The sequence below is a fragment of the Bactrocera latifrons genome, unplaced genomic scaffold (genome assembly GCF_001853355.1).
Source record: "Bactrocera latifrons isolate USDA-ARS-PBARC rearing strain unplaced genomic scaffold, ASM185335v1 scaffold_46, whole genome shotgun sequence".
Lineage (NCBI taxonomy): Eukaryota > Metazoa > Arthropoda > Insecta > Diptera > Tephritidae > Bactrocera > Bactrocera latifrons.
Genome location: NW_017537112.1, coordinates 644,712 through 670,518, shown reverse-complemented (window position 1 = coordinate 670,518; position 25,807 = coordinate 644,712). Strand labels below are relative to the sequence as shown.

Sequence of the window (25,807 nt, the reverse complement as noted above, 5' to 3'; positions counted from 1 at the left end):
GCGTGTATTTTGTGCATAGCAAATTGTGCGTGAATGTGCTAATTTTAAATGAAGATGCCAACTTATACATTTATGCATGTGTATAATAAATTGCTTGAAATTTATTGAAATTCTACAAATAATTTTGCAAAATGTTGCTTTTCCTGCACTTTCAATTATTGTTTTACTAAGAATTCGAAGTCATTAGTAAAAATGAAAACCTTCTATGGTTTGTCTGTTGATATTAGAATTTAAATAATCAAGGACGTATCAAATAATATTAATGACGAAAATATAATATATGCGCTCTTATTTGATTGAAATGACCACAGCTGTACATTTTTTGTTGCGCATTCTTTCGAAGTTCTCTGCTTTTGGTGATGTGACTTCGAAATATTCTTGCTTTTAGCTTTTTGATACGGCGTTCGCTTCGCCGGTCAAGTTAGCCTACCAAATACATAACATGTTTACCTACTACAAATACCGGCTGTTGTCTTTGTTGTTGTTTGTACATATCTAGGCGCGTGTAATCTTTCTTTTGTTTGTCAAGAGTGGCTAGAAATTAAATATAATTTTTTTGTGGCGCTTCCTTGCATACTACAAAATTGTTTATATTGGTTCACTGACAAGATTAGGTTGATGCCTTAGCAATTATCTTTAACTGATTACAAAGTAACTCGCATGGAACTGATACATTACAAAAATAACAGTTGTATTTACGTGCTAAACATTAACAAATAGGTAAAAAGTAATAATTTGACTACGTGACGCTACTCTTATACAAATTAGAAAGCCTACCGTAGCGGAAGTTAGTTAGTTCTTGTGGAAATTTTTGTAAGTTTTTCTAACTAATGTATGCATAAATATTATTATATACATTTTTATCTATACTTTTTGATATAATATAATTGAAATCTAACTCTAGTGCTACCAAACATATAGTTGAGGAATGAATACAAAGTACCACGCATTAAGTGTATGTATGTATGTACGTATGTATGTAGCTTAGGATTTAGTTTCCAAATTTGGCAGCGTCTGGCTTAAACAGAGATTTCCCAATTGTCTTATGAAACACGTTAGTATTTTTTCAATGAAATTATTCCATTGACCACTTAAACAATTGCCAACCTGGCCCAATTTTTTGTACATACATACACCCATAAACATATGTAGTACGTGACGTATGCGTCTATGTATAAAAACAGCTGTTTGAAATTATTGCTATAGGACTGGTGCTATCAGTAGAAAAAGTTTTAATTGATAACGACAGTCAATAATGTTCTTTTGTGTCGTTTTTCAGATTTACTTTCAATTACTTTTGATAACAATTTGATTTATATACAGTCTACTTTTTATATATTAGTTGAAATATTGCCATTAAATTCATGAGACTATGAAAATATGGACCTTTTATTAAAATTAAATAGCTTGTTTTAATGTGGAAACAACAAATGAAAACGTATAGAAAAGAATTTTTTTGTTTAATAGTTGTTATGTATTAGTAATATTTCGTTAAGGATAAAATTAGGTCATCCCTCGATACAATGTGTGTGTATTACGAGAGAGCGCTCAAAGAAAAAAAAAAAAAAATATATATATATATAATATCGCTCGAATGCTGTTTGTTTAAAGCATTTGTATGCACAAATATTTAAAAATAATTTAAAAGTTTTGTTAAACATATTGCAAAGATGGATGTGTTTTTCAAGCACGATAAATTCATTAAACACGTTTTAAAATATAATCTTAAATCGATTTGGATTTTTTGTTTAAAAACAGGTTAATAAGGTTTACTTAGACCAAAAAGCAAATGATCAGCAGCAAAACAATTAATAATAAATAAACGTGTATAATTAAGAAACGAAAATTCTGTTTGACTTTTGTTTCTCTACTTATTAGGGAACTTACAATATCAACTAAACCAAACTATATTAAAATATATGAAAAAGTAGGTAAACTTTCCTAAGATGCTTAATTAACCTTCCTATACCCGCGCCAAATGTCTTAACACCTATACCCGCGCACGGTGTGACAGACCGTGACTGTCTATAAAACCGTTTATATTTTTTTTTATTTTATAGGAAATATAGGATGTAATAAAACAAAAAATAGCAATTATTAACATAAATTATTTATTACCTTAATGATTATCAGTCTTTCCAAAACAGCCTAAAAAATATTTACGAAAAACTGTTTCGTCGGTCTCACAGACTGTGCGCGGGTATAGGAAGGTTAAAGCCACGTTGCGGCAATCCAAGCTCATAGCAATAAAATTATAACAATAAAAGCAGCGCCAGAAAACAACTGCAATAAATGTCTTAAGACAATAAGCAAAAGTAGAAATTGTCTACATGGATGTACTTATTAACATTGTGGTTATATTGTGGCAGGCTAGAGATGTGGCAAAGCGTTGATAATATCAGCATTGTCGGTTTGTACGCTCATTAAATCTGCCACTGCTAGTTTCAACCAGCTGTGTAGCAGCCAATAGGCGTCAAGTGTATAATAGAACTGCGAAGGTAGCATATAATTTTGTATAACTATATATATATATATATAAATAGCACATAACGCCTAGCTGTTTGCCTTTGTAAACATTAAACTTGGACACATCTTGCAAGTATGTATATATTTTGTCACTACCAAGTACCTACTTAAGTAGGCTGTGTGTTTGTTGAAAAAAAAAAAAAACTTTTATCCGAAGAGTGAATATTGAATTCAGCAGCATATAAAAAGCGCGCGCAATGGCTGTGACTATTGTTTGTTAGACAACAAAAGCAATTGTTTCTTCAACTATGAAAAAAGGAATAAACAAACAGGGATCACCGAAGCTTTAATACTCTACAGAAATATTATAAATAAAAATAAAAAATCTCCTTTTGTTCTGAAAGTTTGTATGTATAATTTTTTTATGGCAGCTTTATCCTGTAATGGTCCGATATAATCTGTTCTGACAAATTAGCAGTTACTTGGGGAGAAAAAGGCATACACAAAATTTAAGATTGAATACTCAAAAACTAAGGGACTAGTTGGCGTATATGCCTTCTGCGTGCTACCGACTTCGTTGTCTAGTAAGCGCTTTGTCGGCGAAATGATTGCGCGTCCTTGAGAGTGCTATTCTACTTGCCGTATTATTTATGTATTATGATACATTCCTTTTACATTTTAATTTTAATTTTCATTACAACTTTATATTTTGCAAACTGTATGTCTAGTTATTATTAGCATTGCATACTTGAGGGCGCAAAAAGGCGTTTACCAACAAATGGAGGCGAAAATGTTTATTGCGGGATTTTCAAAGCATTACAGTGCAATTTCTAAAGAAAGCTGACGCCACTATTTTGCTAATGTTTGTGTGTATGTATTAGAGTGTACGCAAACCGCTGTCATTTTGGGCGGAAATTAAAGCGCTTTTGACGCAGCAAATTGCGTCGTCTAAATGCCTGCCAGGTTTTTACAAACACACTGTCGCGTATCATTCACCTTTCTTACACCGCTTCTCTCTTTCCCCCCCTCTCTCTCTCTCTCTCTCCAGCATTTGCCTATTTTCTACTTAATCTTTTCAACTTTCACTTTATTTTATAAATCAAAAAGATTTTTTTTCTATTGTTGCTTTTACCGTTGCGTTGCCTGTTATCCTTTTGAAATTTCCTCTCGCTCCTTTGGCAGTTCGTTAGCGCGTCGCTCTTTGTTTGTATTTGTTGCTGTAAATTTATGTTAAGTTATCTTAATGCCATAAATGCTAGCAAAAGCGGTTCATTTCCGTTTCGCAGCAGCCATTTTGCCACCTTTGCCGGCGTGTCCTTCACATCTTTATGAAGTCGCGGCTGTCTATTTATATTTGGCACCCGCGCTGTTGTTTGTTGCGACGTTCCCGCGCTTTGCCAGTCAAAAGCACAACCCATTTCCACTGGCATTTTGCTTACTTTTACTCTTAATAGCGGCGTGATAAAAAGTTATTTGCATACTTTGAGTCTTCTTACCTACCAGCTTCATAATATCTAGGCACCTTTTGACATTTCACAAATTTACTCGTTCATTTGTGTGTTAGGCGCCTCAGCAGGGCAAGCTTTTTATGATGAGACACTTTTTGACACAATTTCATTAATCAAAATTAGAAAACATGGAATATTGGAATCCATATCCATTTTTATACCCAATGCCGTAGCATGCCTCAGTACGTACCAAAAGTTACCGTTACATTTTTAATAATACATCGTAAGATAAATAGAAAATAATCGAGATTTTGCTCGGCGACCTATGGTCTATTATGCCCTTTTCTATCCAGTACTCTTAGTTTTTCATCGTCAGTTCAGTCTCAAATGAAATAACAAAAACAGATGAGAAATTAAGGACCTATCTGAATTTGGACTGAAAATCTGCGGTCTTTTTTCACCTTTAGCTTTCTACTAATGAGTTTGAAGGATGCGTTCCCACGACAGTCGCGCTCCGTAACCGGAACGGAATATGGTTTTTTATCCGACCAAGAACTGTCAACTGAACACAATTCTGGCACTGCAACAACAACAACACAGATCAATGTTGTTCTAATAATATTTAATGACCAAAATTGTGGATCTGCCCCCACTACAGTTGAGTCTACGTAATAGAAACGTATCCGGATTTATATCCTGGCAAGTGCAATGCTGCCGGCATTCATCAAAATTACTTCGGAAATGTTTTCGGCCTCCAATTGTCGAATACCATGCATTTTACTGATAACCCGTCGTCGGGAGCTACCGCTAGCAGGTGTCGGTCGAAACTTATCACCTCTTTACACTAAACATGGTATAAGTACCCACTACAATAGAGATGGAAGGTTTGAGTTTTTTGATTTTCATACTCCTGCTGATGTCCCCTTGCGTTCTATCGTTCGTCGTATGAACCACAAGTGAACTCGGCAAGCGCTTGTTCAACTGCGAAATTCTTCAGGACCAGATTCTCATCTCTTTTCGCCGGTTAGACAATGTCTTATAGGTTCACACGCCGTGCGGGTAAATATTATGTGGGACGCTCTTTTCCAAAGCTGTCCCGAGAAAGGTGAGGTGAACTCATCTTGTCACTTTCTATTCAATTACACGGCCTTTGTCAGGCTGAGATTATAATATTTCGGTAGACGCACCTTCGGCAACCTGGGTTTGATATTAATCGCCTTTTTGGTGTGAAATTCTTCGTCGCTTAATAAGGATCTAGAGATCCACTTTAAGGGTGTTATATGTAACACAAAGATCCAACAGCTATGCAAGTGAGATTCATCGATAAGATAAACTCAACGGCCTAATCTAACCGAACTTTACCTAATCTAAACTAAATTTTTTGTTTAATATGTAACAATGTACAGTTGGTGGACATTCCAAGCTATCTTCCAATCTTTTTTCGGTAGTCATTTTAAGTCCCACGACGAAAATTACCTGGAATTCAATGTTTTTTAAACTGGCATCGGCCATTTTTTGGAGTCTGATTACGTTGCAGCAGATCCAGGGAATATTTCAGAAAAATTCCGTTCTAAAGACTTATGCAAAAGTGGGTCATGAGTCCTCAAATAGTCTTCTTCTCACAAACACCCATGTTTTACCATTTTTACGGTCTTAAGCTCCAACCCACCAAAAACTGTAAGAGACGCAGTCTAAAACAACAAAACCTTTTCATGCATCCAAAAGTGCTTGTGATGCGCGGGTTTTCACATCTGTTCCCACTTATAAACAATGTTCAGAGCTGTAAGCTTATCATGCGACATATTAATCGCTAAACATTACCATTGCTTCTTATCAGCTTTCGGTGTTTTTGACATTTTTACAACTCAAACGTCATCTGACTGTAAATAGCAACGGCTTCCCCCAACAACAAAATCAACGACAGCGTTCCGCCATCAACTCTTATCATTGCCATCATTATCCGCATCATGGCATCGTATCAGCACGTTATAATACCGTTATTACATGGTTCTCTGCTCTGCTCTCTGTTTGGTGTGCTCCTACAGCGTGTATAAACAAAGTAAATTTATTTATTCATTTTCGTTCATATTTTCATTTTTATTAGGCCTCATTATTTTTATGTCTGTTCCTTCCCTTTTCCGATGGCTAAATGGTTTTCGAGGTGTTCATTAAGTTCTGCTTTTGCTTTTAACTGTTTCTAAGCATTTTCGGTGCCCCCTTTTTTCAGTTGTCTCTTTTTTGTTTCGTCCCTTTTATTTGCTTTGCATTTGCCCTTTTGCTTGTTTGTTTGTGCTTCTCATTTACTTTGTCTGGTGTCATAATTACATTAATTTTTTTTTGCTTAATAAATATTTATGCTAATATTAACAAATTTGGTAGCAAATTTTATTTTATATTTCGTTAACATATTATTTAGGTTATCTTTAGAAAACTAACATCTTTGTTAAAGGCCTCGACTGGGTTGGCCTTCAGTACATCAGATTTCGGCTCATTTTTGGAGCACTACTTTCTAGATTGTTGGATAATTTCGACGGTATAATCATAAATCCACGTCTCATCACCCTTAATGATGTTTTAGATGAATGCAGAGCCATCTCTTTTGCGATTTATACTCGACGTCGTATCTTGCATTATCACGCTCCGTACCCAAAACCTTCACCAAAATGTGTCGAGTCGATCCTTCAGAGATGTTGTGAACTCTCTGTCGAAAACACGACGATTTGCAAGCACTATTTTTTGACATTTTCAATGATTTCGATATTGTCATTAATAGAGTTGGATGGACGACTTGCATGAGACGTAGTTTCGTTTACTTCACGACCTTCACTGACTACCTTGTTCCACTCAAATACGAGTACCTGGATAGTGATAAAAAAAATTAATTTGTACGTTTTTTATGCTGTCCATAAGACTCTCTTTCGGTCATCTACTTAGTTCATCGAGGCTCCCTACTTTTTTGAAGAAAAAACTCAGACCGCGGCTACGTTTCAATGGTCCATCCAATTTTTGATAACTCGTCCGAACATTTCCAAACATGACGAATAACATGCGTAATGTATTGTTCCATGGCCTGAGTCGAAGCGGGATTTTCCGCATAGACTTTACATTTTACATATTCCCACAGTAAAAAGTCTAACGGTGTGATATCTTGGTGACCAAAACGATCGGCCCAAATCGTGAAATTATCTGCTCACCGAAATGTTCTCTCAATAAATTCATTGATTCATGCAATGTGCATAAACCTATTTCCTTTCAAGAGAGTAACCAAAAACGCATCACCCTTTATCACACTAAAAAATTTACTAAACTTTTCCCTTTTAATTTTTGCATACCTAACCTCCAACAAATTTGCTAACAAAAATACTCATTTCCAATTCAACGACCACAAATTCACTTACACTTCACGAAGAAACCGTTGTGTATGTATATATAGACGTATATTTAGAATCTCGCTTGGCGCTTTGTAAACAAGTGGCAACCACTGGTCAGAAATTTAATATCTGTGAGCACTACTCGAAAAATTACACGCAAAAAATGCGTAAAAGGATAACTAAATTACAGTTACACAGCAAAAAACAAGCAAAAGAAATGAGAAAACAAATGTCGAAACAGCAGGAATTTAATAATGGCGAGTGGAAACAACAAAACAATTAATTTCATGCATTTTAATTTCACAATGCGCACATAAATCTTCCACTATCTACTGCCACGGAGCGTGTGCTGGACCGTAAAAAGGATAAAAGAAAAAAAGGTAGCAGAAAAAAAGTAGACGGAACAAGTGGTATGGGAATGAGGTGAAATAAAAACAAGAATGTAGTAAGAAAAATAAGAATGAAATAGAAAATCATGAAATAAAAACAAAATAAAAGGAAAAAAGTAGAGAATAAGAAAATAGGATATAAAAGAAAATAACAACATAAACGCGAAAATAAGAAGGAAAAAAACGGAAATAATCAAGACAAAATAAAGAGCACAAAATAACAGAAGTATGAACAAGGTTATTAAAGTAAGAAAAACTAGAAACAACTATATACAGTAATGGTCAAAATAACAGGAACGGTTTGTGGAAGTGTCAATTTTGTTCCTTTGGAATCCTTGTGAAGGAACTATTGATTGTTTTGGGAAAATTATTTTTAGCAGTGATAAAATAAATAACTGCTAAAAATAAAGCTACTTGCCGTGGAAAAAGATGAGGTCAGTGGTTCAATTAAAATTATACTATAAACGGGATATATTAAGTTTACTATAAAGTTTGTAATTCCAAGAAAGAGAAGTTGACGCCCCATAAAAAATAAATATACGAAAGATCAGCGTGATGAGCTGAGGTGATTTAGTCATGCCGACTGTTTGATAGTATATACGCGTCCGATGTGACATTTTGCACACGTCCACTTCTCTCCAAGAATTCTTATCTGTCGGAACTGCCAATATCAGACAACTACAGTATGCAGCAGTCATGACATTTTTCCAGTACTTCTGGAAAGTTTGATTGATGAGAGATATTCTGATGAGAGATATCACCGGTCTGAAGGTAATTTTCATTCCGAAAGTAGGACGGAAAGAGTATTCAATGGCGAAACCTTTCGGGCCATTTAGCCTCACATTTTTCCTACAAAATATATTACACGTAGATCACGAAATAAGATCGAAAGCGTTGAAGATCGCATCACTACATGCGATAGCATGTTCTTACTATGTACCTGTTAACCGTAGAAAATCAAAGTGCTTTGGATGGTTGAGAAATGGTGCAATCCGTCACCCTAGGCATCGAACTTGTTTTTGATAATGCGTTCTCTGAAAGTGTGACAAAAGCACTAGAGAAAAAATGTGGCAGCACAAGTACGCAGAAAGATAGAGACCGTGCTGTCCACTAAGATAGCTGAGTCAACCAAAGGGCGAATGATATTCATCTCGGCAGGATAAGAGGTTGCGCACAGAGTTGAATCTTATACAAGGTGTGTTCCATAGGTAACAGGACTTTTTGAATCTAGCGCCCTCCTTGTGTCACCATTTATATAATACGTCGACTGGTGCGTTATCGATCGAATTTGAATTCATCAAAATCAGCCGAAATCATCATTGAAATTCATGGAAATGGAATTGAACATATCTAAGACATCGATTTATAGCATTTTATCCGTACATTTGGGCTTATGAAAGGTGTATGCACGGTTTGTTCCGCATTGCTTAGAATCCAGCATTCGAAGGACGATTATTTGACCAAAAATCGCATTTTAACCATTAACCACTCCACGTATTGACCTGATATGGCACCGTGCGACTTCTTCCTTTTCGGAAAAATTCATTTGCCTATGAAAGGAAAGCGTTATGCAGACCTAAAGGCCATTCAAAAGGCTTACACCGGCATACGAGATAAAACACGCGTTCGACATTTAGTTTCCTTAACTATTAATGCTTCGTCAAATCCCAACAAATGAAGGCCCTAAAAAGAAAAAGGAACATTTTAATATCGGTCTAGCCACCTATTTAATATGGGTTTATCCTTTTGTGCAAACTGTCGATTCGCAGGATTAAAGCCCTTGGATCCATGTATCCGAATAGAGATCACATCGCTCCAATAGCCCACAGTAGTAAACTGGAATTTATCAGTGTGTTGGTCCTATCTATACACCTGTCATGCAAACTTATCGATTAAAATGAAGCCCTTGTATGGAGAACTCTTTCATTTGAAAGGAATTCGATCTCAATTAATTCCTTATCATAGTTTTTTTTTAGGATAATTGCAAAATCTGAATGGGTGTGCCTCTTGTTTTGATCATAACTGTTTATAACAGTAACAAAAGTTACTGGAAATGTTTGAAGAGCAGAGATATAAATAAACTATGTACCGTTATTATGCCATACAAGTTTAGTTTAGTGAGTGTTTTCATTCGGTTGGAATATGTGCATCCTCTATAGATGAATGGGTGTCTATTTATGCATGTATGTGTGTGCCTATGAATATCTGTAGGTGTGTGTGTGCAAGGATGCTCTGTGATTATCCTCTTCATTTCAACTTTGAACACACTTTGTATGCCTGCACATCTGCATGTATGTATGTGTGTGTGTGATTGTATGCACTTCTGACCAAAGTATAATTGCCCAAGTACGAGTTGGTTGAAGAAAAAGCGTGGAACAAAACGGAAAACAACTTTTTCATTCTCAGCACTTTTAACAGCTTGGCAACATGGCGAGTAATCAAGCGCGAGTGGCAACGAGAGATTGAATGAAACAAATATGTAGTTAGTTGCCAGCAAGTTGTCTAGTTTTTATCTGTGTTTGTATGCACACATACATATATATATATATATACACTACTAAATACCAACAAGAATCTGCAGAAATAACATTGGCTTTGTATTTACTTATTCTTAGTGCTTTGTTGATTTTCATACATAGTTGTTGTTGCAGCGCATGCTTTTGCGAAACAAAGCAGAAAATTAGAAAAAAAACAGTACAGTAACAACAAATAAAAGGCGAAGAAAACTTTGGGCTTATTGCTGCAGTCAAGCGAAATTTAAGCGAGCAAAAACAATAGCGCGTAAGTGGGTGTTGCTGATGTTTTTGTTGTTGTTAGTTTGTTAGTCGACAAACGCCGTTAAGTAACTTTAACACACACGCACACACAAACTAGCCGGGAAATTAATACACACAATATATATGTATGTATACTATGTATGCCTGCGAGAGTGTGTGCCTTTTCATATATGTATGTATGTATGTTTGTATTTTCATATGCATGTATGTACATACATATGTGTGTGTGTATTTTCGAATTTATTTATTTGCTTCTCGGTTTAGTTGTGACACCTCAAGCTGTGCAAATTTGTTGTTGTCACTTGACACTAGCTTTTCACATGACCGATGTACAACAGCAAAAACAACATTAACAGCGACAACAACATCACCTATTGTTTCCATAACAACAATGGAAATTTAAACTTTACTCTGAGCAAAGATAACCGCTTTATTTGTTAGGACTAATGTGATGTGCTAAGTAAAAGTGGGTGCTAATTAGTGCAAATTCATTGTTTGAAGTAAAAGTAAAAATGATAAAATAGCACGGTTAGAAAGGAAAGCGAAAGTTTCACTAGGACAACTTAGTGTGTCAATCACATAATGACATTAAAGTCCAGTAAAGTCTAGTAGTTTGAGCTTTTTCATTTTCTCTGACTTAGTTTATGGTCTCTAAGCGCATATTAATTATTTTAAATATATTATATATTGCTGTGGGCAAAAAATAGTAAGGCTTTTTAATTTAAATTAAAATATCTTTTAGCTTTAGGTAAGACTATCAATGACATCTGTGCCAAATGTCACATCAAAATAATGATTAGTGTTTAGTATACGTTTGTCTTTCTGAAGTAATAGATTGCATTCGGTAAATTTTCGATGAGTGATATTATTCAACAAAAAAGTTCCGTTAAATTTTGTGGGCGGAATGAAATTTCTGGTGTCGAAAAGTTCAGAATAATGTAACCTTGACCTTGGTGATAACTGTTTGTCGCGGGCAAGTATTTTTGATTGGTACAGATTACTCAAAAAAGCTCAGGAACGCATTGACGACGAACCACGTCTAGGTCAGCTAACAATTGATGAGCAACACGTCAATAAAATAAAGGAATTGGTGCTTAAGGATCGACGATTAACAGTAAGAGTTCTTACTGACATCGTTGGATTATCCAAAGGATCAGTGAAAACCATTTTGAAAGATCATTTGGACGTAAGAAAAGTGAAAGCACGGTTGGTTCCGAAATCATTAAATTTTTTCGAAAAACAGCAAAACTATCACTTTTTACATGGAGATTACTTTGAAGAAAAATGTGTGTAAATAAGACGTATTGGTAATCGATTTTTTTTATTTTATTGAAAATTGTTCGAACTAGACCATCTAAATGGTCTGCTATATGCTTTAGTGCCTCGATCTAAAAAATTTCTTCTGAAATTTCATCATTGTTTTTTCAAATATCGTGAAGATACTTCGTCAAATTATAAACTTAGCAATACAAAAATTAAATTCAATAGTTCTGTTTGAATAAAGAAATAAGAAAAAACACAGAAACTTCAAATTTAATGGGGATTGTTTATTATCATTCGAGAGAACATTCTCTGGCATTTCTTTATTGAAGATTATCTCTTTCAAATGTTGGCAGCGGCTACGTCTCAAATGGTCGATCCTTTGGGTCCAAATTTCGGTAACTCACACGAGCATTTCGTATTTTAACTGGCGAATGGCACGCGTGATGTTTAGCTTCCAGGTCTTAATCAAAGCGGGATGGTCCGCATAGAGTTTACATATTCACAGAAAAAAAAAAAAAAAAAATAACGTTGTATTATCATACGATCTTGGTGACCAATCGACCGGCTCAAAACGTGAAATTATCTGCTTACGTTGATTGATGCGCGTGGGAAGTGCCGCCGTTTTGTTGAAACCAAATGTCACCGAGATCACAAGATTCAATTTCATTTCGGTTTTCAAAGACCGATAACGGTCGGCGTTGTCGGTTACGTTCCCACCGGGATCATTTTAGTAGAAATATGGACCGATGATTCCACCGACCACAAACCACAACAAAACGTAATTTTTTATTTTTACAATTTAAGACCCCAACGTAAAATGCGCCAAGTCGTTTCATACGGCGCGGAAACGACTTTCAACAGTCTACGCGTACGCCCTTAGCTATGGCTGGTATGCGGTGTGGATGGGTGATGGTGTTGTGAATAGTAAGCTGAGTAGGCCGATGATGTTGACCATAAGTTGAGCGAAGCGCTCGAAACACATTCTGTACAGAACGTGAATCAATTCGTAATAAAGTTGAACGATTTGTAAACGTTCTTCTAGTCTTTCCACGATGAAATGCAGAACAATACTGAACAAAAATAACATGACAACTTGACAAGACTTACACAAGAGATCTGCTAAAAACGGTCATTGAAAAAAGTAATTCTACTTGGATCACCCGTTATAATTGTGAGTTTGGAAATTAGCACTTCACTTTGAAATATAAACAAATAGTCGCTAATCGCTTCCACTTTGCTAATAATATACTTGAAATCTTTTCACTTAAGTATAATTAGTTTGTATATTCATTCACTTATGATTATTTAGTACTTTAGTATTAGTAGTATTTAAGTGTATTATTCGCGTAGTGTCTTCATATAGTACAGAAGGCAGCAAAAATAAAATTTTGCATACACATACATACATACATACCACTTACATATATTCATATGCATATAAAAAAAAAGATTTATTACGGCTCTTGCCTTTTGCTTTCATTCAATTTTCTCGCTGCAACAGCTGCTTTTGTTTCGGTTTCGGTTTCGGTTGCGTTTATTGCTATTGTTGTATGATTGCAGGCAATCGCCTGCAAACGTCTGCTTTGTTTTCGACTTTGTCGCGTCACGTTCTGAGTTTTATTTATTACACCGGTTTTTATTATGCACTTATTTACTTATGTTCCATCTTTGTTCTCAAAACAAATGCGGTAATTTGAATTTTTTGTTTGTCGGCAACAGAGTGGAAGGGGAAGCGTTAAAGCAAGCAATGCTCGGGTGTTTGTTGCGTGAAATTGTTCAACAGTTTTTATTAAATTTTACGCCTCTACTTTGTAGGAACAAAAGTCGGTTATTATTGCCAAAATGATTATTTCTAAATACGTTGGGATAAAAAATTGTGGAGTTGGAATGCATACTTCCATGGAACTATTATGTTATATAAAACTGAAAGCTTTTTCGTGGATAAGATTTAATATTTGCAATTACTAATATAATTTGCTTATTTAAACGGTGTAGGACTGATACGTAAAGCTTTCTTTACCCATTCGAAATTATTCTTATGAGTCGATTTTTGTCTTTAAAAAAAATTCTGTTATGCAAGGTCATAGACTGTTTTTCGAGAGGCAATTATCCTAATCTTAAAGTTCTCCAACTTCGAAAGCCAACTGTAGCCCAATGGATCCAAATTTGTACTTCCATACTGGCATTAATCTGGAGCCAGAAACCAGGAATATTGCTATAGTCACAGCTGTATGGTCTTTGCCTTGTCTATTGGGGCGGCATTTCGATCAAAGATCTAATGCTCTCCATCGCAGAGCGTATTGCATAACTACTCTAATACGGCTTCTAAAATATTCTGCTAGTAAACTTTTGCCCTAGTTTTACCCGCTTTTTCACAGAAGTGTAGAGCTGTATTGCTTTTAAAGGAGGTTCACCATTATATTAGATGGATGCTGACGTTGGTCGGGTAGATATGTACATTTTCCTTTGACATAATTCTTTTCTAAATGCCAATTGTCGGAATTTAGGCAGTCAGTCAGTCCTAAGTCGGCTCAGAAAATATGAAATAAATCTATGCGATATGGAGTAGACCCACTGATTTAATAATATAGTATAATCGGAATATGGATTTAATAAAAAATTATTTCCCATTGAATGTCGTTGTAGAACTGCTGTAATCTCATGTTTTCGTATCCAGTTCAGTTTTTAAATTAAAAATTTAGTTTTAAGGACTTTGGTAACCAGACAAAAAAATATATTTGTATCTTTCGACCAAATCGCTAACTAAATTAGTGTATTTGTCGTAATGATTGTCCAAGCTTTCAGACCTTCAACAATTTTCCACATCTTGATCTCTTCATTTGTGTCAGATCTTTTTTAATCAGGCCACTTTTTGGATCTGGGAATAAGTAAATAGTGGCTGAGCGAATACAAGAGACAGAACACAAGTTCAAAGTGTAAATTCTTCATTTTTGAACTTGCATCTCAATATTTTGGTGAAAGAGATATCCAAACATGATGTTTTTATATTAGTTGAGAAAGATTGCAAAGAATGGCATGAGACTTTGAAAGCGTTCTTGGGTGGGTGAATACTCTAGCACGGATTTTTTGTTTGTGGCGGGATCCCACGAAAGACCCAACAATTTACGTCCCTGTATTTATAATATATTTTAAAAATAAAGTTTTTAATCAACAAAAAATGCTTGTACATATCTTTGACATTTGAGCCATTTACAATAGAAAAACTGGTCTAAAATTTTTAAACCAAAATTTATACCAGTTTAATTTATACCAGTTTCATATATACAACTTTCATTTATACCATTTTAATTTACACCGTTTTAATTTATATCATTTTAATTTATACCAGTTTTATTTATACTAGTTTCGTTTATACCAGTTGTTTTTCCGATTCGGCATTATCCAAAATTTGATTAATCAAATTAACTATTTGAATGCAAGAGAGTACTATGCTTCCAACATCTCATAAATTTTATACAATTATTTTCATTTATACCAGTTGTTTTTTCGATTCGGCACTATCCAAAATTTGATGAACCAAATTAACTATTTGGATGCAAGAGAGTACTATGCTTCCAATATCTAATAAATTTTATATAATTAACTAAGCCCCTCTAGATTTTTACAAAACTGTCATCTGAATTATTGGAATCTTTTGTATTCTGTCTATTTTATTTTTACCTACTAGAGATTTCCTTACTACCATTATGCCTGCAGCTGTTTGTTTGAGTGTGTAATGTTGTCACGCTGTTGGAAAGATGATCTCCTTATCCGGCTGTCGTTGTTAACATAAAACATTACCCTTGTCCAGCGCTCAAAACGACCCAGCTTTATTTACATTGTATGCACGTGCATATGACACGTTGCCTCATAAAAAGTGCATGAGCTCCGAGCAGCAATTGCTTAAATTAAATCTGCGCTGCTCAAAGCAAAACTGCTGACAACTTGTTTCGCTCACTCCGCACTCACACACACAAAATTATGTATAGCCGAAAAAAGTGTCTAGCGCATGTAGTGGATATTTAGTAACACTGTTTAAGCATCGCTACAAGGAAATGTTTCTCACACGCCCGAGTGGCTGTAACAGCGCTAAACGAGTGTCATGTTAATTTGCAATCGGTTTGTATAAATAAAACGAGAGTGCTAGGAGCAGCGTTAAAAATACTAGCATAAGAGTAGGGAGAACAAGATGAAAAAAAGAAAGAAACGGAACAAAGCACAACACTTGTTGTCCACCACCTAAGAGGGTAGTTTGACAAGTCAGTGAGGGCACTAATTTGTATCTGATTCCGACTACTATGAAAATTTTGTATGCATATTTGATATTCTTTCTGTTTTTTGACTAAAAGAGGCTTGAAAGATATCACATAGGTTTTTCGTACCATTAGTTTTAGGGATGCAAAAGAAATCATCACTGTTTTATTTGATAATAATACCACTTTCATAGAAATCCGGCTCCCTATTTACAAAAAAATTGGAACAACTGATTTTCACACACTTTTCTTGAGGCATCTCAACCAAGTTCCTGAAGCTTCGAACGGGTCTGTAGGTGGCTTGATGGAGCACAAATGCTCTAATATCTAATTTGTTGCAATTGCTTTCATTAGACAGTCCAACCGTTAGAAGTAGCTGTCCGAATTATGAATGTGGTAGTTGGAGCGCAGATGACAGTAGATCATTCCTTGGCAATCCAACAAAACATATAACAACGGAAGTCCTCGCTTGATCTTCGTTTGCGAGCGGCGCGGGTTCACAACGATGTGACCACATCCGTTATTACTTCACGTTAACAAAAATTTTCATCCGCTTCAGCCCCTGGGTAATGGAAATAGCGCTTATAGGCCGGTCGGTCTCGATGATTTCCATTATTTTATCGTTATTTTCGACAATTGGTCTCATAAAACTGCTTTAGAGATTTTTAGGTACGAAATCTTATCTTTCTAATGCCATATAGCTTAACCCTATCGCGCATTTACAACGTGAAAACCAGATTACTAAAGCCATCTAGTAGAAATAAAATGAAACTCGGAATCGTAAAATTATTTTAAAAACATCTGCGAAGATCCATAAGATGTTCTGAAAAGTTGTTGGTTTTCCGCTTATTGGCCCTCAGTATTTTGAACTGAAACACACTTTTTTTTTGTCGAAAATGTATTGTTTTTAAAAGTCACAGAACTATCCAACTGCACTCGTACGAATGCTCCTGTAAAAAATTTGCATGTAAGGAATGTCCGCGTTTGGCTGGAACCGAAAATTAAATACTACCAAAAAATTGAAGAAATGTAAAAGGCGTGAATTATACCAAAGTTTCTTTGTAAGAATCTGTTATATATTAAAATTAGGTTCGAGCATCAGTAACGGAGATATATATTTTAAAGTCTGCCAGAGTGACCGAACTAATTAGATATATAGGGATTAGAAGGAAAGATTAACCGATTTAACCATAATGTCTGGCGTAGGAAGGTCAGGAGAGGGTAGGAAGAGAACAATTGGTTAAACTAATTTTATTAAATAATCTGACAATGATTGACAGAACTGGTTTTTCAATTAGAAAGGTTTTGGAATGTCAAAGATATTCTTAACTCCTGTGAAAGTACATTCCATGCCATTATGTATGAAACTCGAGTTCTCTTATATGACCACCATGGGCACGCTGACAGAAGTCCAGACGCTGAACCCAACTTTCGACGGGTTTCAAGCATAAATCGTCGGGCGATTGCCGCACTGTAGCAATTTTACGTTCGATATTCGTACGAAGTTCATTAATCGTCGCTGGATTGTTGCCATAGAGACAGGAAATAGTCTACTGGCGTCAAATCGCACGGCCGAGGCGTCAAATTGACTGGGTATTTCATCAAAATTGTTTTTCCAAAAATCGAGTGTGACATTCGCTGTGTGGCATGTGACGCCATCCTATTGGAATCACACATTGGGATCACGATTCGGGTCAAAAATACTCCGTTATCATTGAACGGTAGCGATTCCCATTCACAGTAACGTGCCGGTCTTGATAATCATTGGAGAAGCACGGCCCAATGACGCCGCCGGCCCATAAACCGCACCAGACCGTAATTTTTTCCGGTTGTAATGGTGACTCATGTAGTACGTGTGGATTGCTGCTTGACCAATAATGCAAATTTTTTCTTATTGACGAAGCTATTCAGTCAAAAATGAGCCTCATCGCTGAAGATGATTGTCCGATAAAAATCCGGATCATTTTGAAGTTGTTGCTCAGCCCTTCTGCGTCACGAACATACGACGATACTGGTGGTCAAGCGGCTTCAGTTCTTGCGTCAATTTGATCTTGTAAAGATGTAAGTCAAGATTTTTTCGCAAAATTCGCCTAAACGACGTCATAGAGATGCCCAACGCTTGTGAACGACGTGTGAGATACTGATTTGGGTCTTACTCAATTGATCAGCGGCAACAATATTCTCGACGCTACGGGCACTTCTTTGTCTCACTGGCACGGAAACACTTTGTGCTGTGCCTGTGGATTCAAATTTTTCCACTCTACGCCCTATTTTGATCTGCCAGGACGATTATGACGACCATAAACTGATTGTAATGCTCTTGAAGTTGGGGACACTGACTATCAATTTTGGTAGTAAATTTTAATAATTTCGACTCGTTGAATCGTATATCTTTCCATTATAAAATGGCAAATCTTACTGAAGAGAAATGTCAAAAGAGCGTGGAAAAATATGGCGTCATTTGCTGTCCCTATCGGTCTACTTTTGTAGCTCCCTGTTGAAAACTTCTATATATAGATTTTCGTTAAGCTAGTTTACCACTTCTTCAACATGTTACCAGTGTATAAGAAAACACGAACTTTGCACATGCCTCGGCATGCCGAAAACAATAGCAATAGAAAATATTTATAACACTTGAGTAGCACTTAAAATTCGCTTAAATTCATATTAAAAATGAAAAGAACGAAAGCGGAAAAGCACCCAGCACCGAGCACCAAGCAGAGTGCAGCGAGAAGCTCGAATTTATTTGGCTGCTTGTTAGTGGAATAAGCAAAGTAAATAACTTTGATTTTATGCACATAAATAGCGAGAGTGGGCCACAACGATCTAATCTGCTGTTTAGAGTTAACTCAGCTTGATTGTTGCTTGGCTACGAGGGCGCTTTGCCTTGCCTTTCCTTGCTGCCTGCTGCTCATTACTCAAGTGACAGTATTTTGTTGTGGCTACATTTTTTCCTCCTCTTTTGTGGTTTTATGATTTATTTTATTTGGGTACTTGTGTAAGCTTTAGTAAAATCTAGAGTAAATATGACAAAAATTAAAGAGTGCAACAACAAAAACTTCAAATGCACAGCATGCAAAATATATTTTGGAAGCACACAACCGCATTGCAGACAGACTTGGAGTAGCAAAGAAGCGAAGCAGTCGCAGCTGGCGGTAAGGACTAAGGATGTTGGCAGCGTTGTGCAACAAAGCGCAACAAATTGTCATGTCACTTTTGGTTGTTAGCATCTGTTTAATGCACTTTTTTAAATCTGTAATTTTTTTTAATGTTTATTTTTTCATTTTTTTGTACGCTCGTAACATGTTGCATAGAGTATAATAGTTGTTTGTAATATTGAGTATTAATTGAGTGTTATTTCTCATGTAAAAATTGTTGAAATCGGTACTTTTAAGCTCACAGGTGCCGAATATGGCGTGTTCTCCGATTCTATTGCTGACTGTGTAACGAAAATTCCAGTAAATTTGTGAGAAATCTCCGGATAGGTTGAAGCAGATTAAGATAAGACCCAACCAAATATCTTTAAGTGCCGAAAATAATGCTTTTTACGGTACTCCCTTTAAAAAAAATTCAGCTTTATCGGGATGAGTCAAGGAAGAACGCGATTCTTGCCCCAAATATCCACCAAAATCATTTGCCTGACGATATTCCAGCACCATATCCTTAACTAATATTTTTAACAATTGAAGATTTCGAATATTGATAAAACTGAACCACCAGCAGCATTTTCCAACATTCTTTTTATTCTTCTTCGTATATAGTATAATAGTCCTTCTTCACTTGATTTTTTTTATATATTTATTTTACTGTGTATTTCCCAATTTTCTCAACTTTTCCCAGTATTGCTTTAGAAAAATATAAATAAAAATATATTTTCAACCAGAAAAAGTATCACAATTCCTTTGTACTTATTATATGAATGGAGGATAATACTACCACTGCTATTAAATTGAGCATTCATGCACCCAACCGCATTAGCTTACCCGTGACTGCAACTCAACTGCCGTTGAAAAATGTTTAAAAGTCATACCTAGTATATACATATATATATTTATATATGTAATATATATAGCGTCCATAAGCCACCACATAACTGTGTACATATGCTGCGCAATGCACATATTTAAGGCGCCCATTTGGGAGTCGCGCTGGCAGCTTTACTAGTTCATCGCCTCAGCCAGATTAGCCGAATGCAAGCGCATTTGCCCACAATGCGGTTTGTTGCTGCCATCATTGACGGTTAACCGACTTGAAATGTATTTGGAAATGTGCAAATGGTAATGCGGAAAACGGCTGGCGCAAAAGTGGAGCCAGCAGTTGACAAAGCCCGCGATAGCATATGCTGTGTGTTTCGAGTGTGGACATAAATTTTGAGACATTTTCTCAACGGATTAGATGGAGAAATACATAGTGCGAATTAAACTCGTTGTACTGCTCTTCTCTTAAATTGTATTTTAGTAAAGTTGTTAGCTTATTTTGAGGTTAGGTTACGTTGAAAACTTTGAACAACATATAATCTTTAACAGTAGATTCAAAGCTCAGTGGTATTAAAATTTTTATCTTTGAACTGGAGTTATACGTACTTAAAGCATAGAATCGCTGAACATTTCAGTGGAAGATACGATGGGACTGTTCTATTATTCAAAACATACCTATGAACTAAATCGTAGACAGTAAAATTTTAAATTGGATCCTCAGATACATTAAAAGGTGGTTGATTATAGATAGACTTCGTGTTTTTGGGTTTTCGGGTTAATTAACTTACCTCTTAATTACTATTTTTTTTATATACTAAGTTTGCCACGAGGTCTATCTTCATCTGTTTATATAATATATATTAATATATAATATATATAAATATATAATATATATAAATATTCTTACCATAGTTTGCTGAGTTAGTTTACTCAAGTTTTCTCTAACTAGCAAAGAGCGTTTTAGAGTATTTTGTACAGCGCTTAGTTGTTTATATGATGATTGGTAATACAAAATACAAAGAAATCGAGTTGGAAGCCGGGCCTGCCGAAAGTATCTGACCGTGGGCACTTAATGTGATTTTTATAATAAAATCTTACCTTTTCAAGAGATACCTCATATTCCGCTAGGTAAATTTACTCCTTCAGGTTTGGGAATGTTGCGTTTCTAAAAGGTCTATTGTAAGATACCTTTTTAAAATATCTTGCAAAATCTCGTGAGTTTTGAAAAAACTACGTTATGTACAGCAGTTTTCCCTTAATTCTGTGGTTCTTGCTTCTACGGCTTCTTTGTTATAGCAAAAATGCAAAAATATGATTGGAATTTCGCAAACGGGAAACTAAGCCGGTCGAAACTGTGAATGACTTCAGTTTCTGCAAAGCTCCTTTTCTATTTGGAACGACTGAATTTTCCTGTTTCTTTAAGCATATTTCGAATTGTAGAAAGAGGTAGGCATGTATTTTTGCTAAAGTGACGTCATTATAGCAAATTTCTCTGTATCTGAGAAACAGGGATAGATAGATGAACAAAAAATATTAAAACATTATTCATAATTTTAAACTCTTAATTTATTCTTTAAAATATATGTCGTCCCCCTCAAAGTACTCGCTTTTGGCCTTAATACGCTTCTGTCAAAGTTTTTTCCAAATTCTCCAAACAGTTGTTAAAAGTAATTTCCGGAAATTCCGACCTCTTTTCACGAATAGCTACACGGAGACCACTCAAATAGTATTTCTTGTTGACAGTTTGGCCGGTCGGAAGGAATTAGTAGTGCACCACACCTAATAGTCTAAGAAAACTGTCAACATAACCTTGATTTTTGACCCGTTTTTTCGGCTTCGGCTTACTTTTGCCGCGAAATTCGGCCGATTGATCAACTGTTTCCGGGCCGTAAGCATAGTTGAAAGACTCATCGTGAGTATTAATACATTTCATGACATTGATACGATATCCTGGTAGTGGGAAAGCATTGTTTCACATACATTAACCTCAGGTTGTTTTTCGAAAAAATTTAGTGATTTTATAACCAATCGGACTTTCACTTTTCTTAGGCCTTAATAGTTTTTCAAAAATGTTTTAACTGATTCATCCGATATTCCAACGACGCCAGTAAGACGCGTTGGTTGTGAGTTGATGTTGATGGTCGTCCCGTATGTGGTTTGTCATCAACGCCTTCTCGATCCTATTTGAATAATTTGTACCTATCAAAAACACTTACTATCTCTTAGAGTTTCCTGTGTAATACTCGATTTTAGCTTAGATATTTTTCCGCTAATAAACGGCGAAAGATCATGAGTCGATTTAACCATGTCCATCTGTTTAATTATAAGCGAACGATTCTTTTAGTTCTGATCCCTTGAATATATAACTGCCATACAATATGAACGATAGAAATCAAGACATTGTATGGACAACTTTTTATTCGGCAAGATATCTGCACGAAATGTGTCGTTGGTTATTGTTTTAGACAGCGCTACAATCTCCGAACATATCACATCGGACTACTATAAAATAGAGCTGCCATACAAACTGACACATCAAAATCAAGAGGATGGTCTTTTTATTTTCTTTTTTGCAATAAGAAATGCTTTTATGCAGGGTATTATTGTTCGGTTTAATACCCTTACTTTTTTTCATAAAATAATTATATTAAATCCGTACTGAAATCGCTTTTAAATACATAGATAGTTGATTAGTTTATTGTGGAAAAATGTAGTCGGGCTAGAAATAATATGCATTTAAATCTTTGCTAAACACTTTGCATAATTGAGACGATTTTGTGGTGTTGCATATTTTTAGGCACGCTTGACGCTCTAACACTCTTGACCTGCCGCAATACCTAATGGATGTTAATGCATGCAGATTTGCCATGCAACACCAGCGCGGAGAGACAGTGTCGGTGGCAAGTGCAACAGTAGCAACAAAAATTGGCGAGTGGACGCTGTACTCGTAACTATGAAAGCAATTTGCATGCAAAATGAGTTAACGCAAGGCGATGCGCCTGAATGTATGCCACTACAATGAGGGTTTTTGCAGCAACAGCAGAACACTGCGGTTCGGAAATGCACACATATGCACACATATGCACACATATGCACACATATGTACATATATATACATATGTACATTGTACATATACATATGTGTGTCAGTTTGTTAAGCATTGTTAAGCTAATTTAGATTTAAATAAAGAAGTGTGTGGTACGCAACCACATGCAAGGCCAATTATCCGCTACGCCAACGCAAAAACGAATACGCTTAGTTTTTATTGTTTTTGTGGTTGTTTTTTGTGCATAGCGCTTTGCATTTAAATGCACATTTCACTTGGATGCTTTGATTTTTAATGTCAAGCGCAAACATTGCACTCCTCGCGGCACGTACACCCTCGCGTTGTGTGCTTTTAGGCGCTAATGCGCGGCAACTCATTATCGTTGCACATGGTAGCATACTTTTCGGCATTTGAAACGGTATACTTTGCAGTTTTCATTTTAAATATACGCGTCCACTTTTAGCGTATTTTCGGGGGCACAACTCTAGTCAGACATAACCGTAAATTGGCTGCCATTTCGACTCGTGTGCTCTTTTGACGTCATTCGCTAACTCGCTTTGTTATCTCCGTGCAGCATGTTGTTGGCTTTAGTTGTGGCTGCGGTAATCAATAACTTCTAATCTTCTTTCTTTTGTAGGTCAGTTGTCCATATAACCGTACATTGTTCATCGTTGCGTGTGTCAAATATTAGCAGTTGTGATTTTCATTGCAAATTTTAGGCGTGAAAAATATATAAATATAGGTGCAGTTGCTGTGTGTGGGTGCCTGAGCCGTTTATTCATGCTCAATTTAAATTTCGTGATTTAAACTGTTTGGTCGGCCTCATCCCATTTGCCTGCGTGCTGATAAATAATATTTGAGGTTAGATTTCCCACGAGTTTGCCAAAACTTTGTTATGCGTCATAAAATAATATGAATAGATTAAATTCGTTTTCCAAAACTGTAAAAGCACGGCGCATGTCAGTTGTGGATTTTCCAGACCTGAAGCCACAGTGATAAGGTCCAATCAGTTTGTTGACGGTGTGCTTTAATCTTTCACACAGAACGCTCAATAGAAACTTGCATGTCATGTTGAGGAGATTTATCCCACAGCAGTTGGTGCATTTGTGGGGTCTCCCTTTGTGTGGATTGGGCAGAGCACACTTAAATTCCAATCGTCGGGCATGCTTTCGTCTGACCATATTCTAGAAACTTGCTCCTTATCAGTTCTACGCCACCGTGTTTGAATAGCTCGGCCGGCAATCCATCGGCCCTCGTCGCTAGGTTGTTATTCAAACGGGTAATTGCTATTCAAACTTCAGCGTGGTCGGATATTCACATCGTCATTGATTGGGGTATCTGGTTCACCATCTCCTGTTGTTATGCTTTCAGTGGCATTCAGCAGTCTTGAGAAGTGTTCCCTTCAAAATTTTAGTATCCTCCGGGCGTCAGTCACTAGATCACCCCTGGGGATTCTACTCAAGTATGCTCCGGTCTTGAAACCTTCCGTTAGTTGTCGCATTTTTACGTAGAATTTTCGAGCATCATCTCCAGCTTGTCAAGTTCTTCGTACTCACATATTTCGGACTCTCTCTTTTTTGTCTCGCTTCCGTCTTCAATTCTCGGTATCTATCTCATCGCGCACGTGTTGTGGTCGGCAGTCTGTTTTCTCTCTACTGCGACACGGCACTCCTAATGTACCATCGTTGCCGTAGCAGCTTTCATAGGTGCGCTCCAAGCTCTCACAAAAGACATGTTATCATCATCCATCCTCCTCCGATGATTTCACATTGTCCTTTTCTAACGTCGGGGAGTTGTAGTAAATGCCACAAGGATCTACTCGCTTCAGTCCTTGTGCCGTCCAGTGCACTTCTTGGACGGCGATGATGTCTGCCTTTACTCTCACGAGCACATTAACCCGCTGGACAGTGGAACCTTCCCAATTAAGAGACCGGACAGGTGCATGCGCTTAAATCGTTAACCTTAGTGCGTTTGCCATGGTCGTCATCAAAAGGGTATTCTCTCATTCGAGGCTGTTTACGCTTTTTCATTGGTAATGCTGTTTACGTGGCGGATCCCAAACTCAGCGCACAATCCTGTGGAGGGGATGTTTCGGCTTCTCTCTTTAGCTCGCATATCAACGGATGTTTTCTGGCCACTCAAAGGAAGTCGTGAGCTTCTTCAGCCATATGTAAAAGAATCGTTTTTGGCCACACCCAAGTGAATGGCAATCAGAGACCTTTCCTCACTTGCGCCAACATCTACACAAGATCGGAGTCCTTCTCCGATGATTTCACCGCCTCAAAAACAAATAGTCTCAGCTATGGCTGCCATTCGAAATCGGTCAAATATTATCCAGTAACGAATGCTAGGTTTCAAGATGGGTGATGGTGTTGCGAATACTGCGCTGCGGCCGATTATGTAGACCAAATGTTGAGCGAATCGCGCAACAAACATTTTTTACAGAACGTGAACTTTCGTAAAAAAGTTGAACGATTTGTAAACGGTGTTCAGGCAGACTTCTATGATGAAATGCTAAATACTAGTGAAAGAATAGCATGGCAACTTTAACTGCTCACGCGAGGTCCATCAAAAAAAGGCTATTCAGAAAAGTACTTCTACTTGGATCACTTTGTATTTTTCGTATTGATTGACACAATCTTTTTAGAATTCGCTTCCTTTGGTCGTCAATTACGATGATTTAATTTATATCTTAATACTAGTATTTACAGTTAATTGACCCATTCGTACTCGGTATAACTCTACTTTCCGTATATTCTTAGCATCGTTTTCCAATGATCACTTATTTGCTTATTATGAACCTTAATCCCGCTAAA

The 25,807-nt window shown here is 36.4% G+C and overlaps 2 protein-coding genes across 3 annotated transcripts in view; one reads left to right on the top strand and one right to left on the bottom strand.

Annotated features, from left to right (window-relative positions):
• LOC108973130 (sodium channel protein 60E) overlaps positions 1–25,807 on the bottom strand; it is a 256,070-nt gene that overhangs the window by 45,497 nt on the left and 184,766 nt on the right. The window lies entirely within an intron of this gene.
• LOC108973129 (mitochondrial thiamine pyrophosphate carrier-like) overlaps positions 1–25,807 on the top strand; it is a 143,219-nt gene that overhangs the window by 296 nt on the left and 117,116 nt on the right. Inside the window, exon 1 of one of the 2 annotated variants that reach the window (XM_018940163.1) lies at positions 602–813. The exons of the other annotated variant lie outside the window; for it this stretch is intronic. The gene's annotated coding sequence lies outside the window, so the exon portion shown is untranslated. Of the gene's footprint in view, positions 1–601; positions 814–25,807 lie in introns of those variants that run through there. 2 annotated transcript variants of the gene reach the window in all.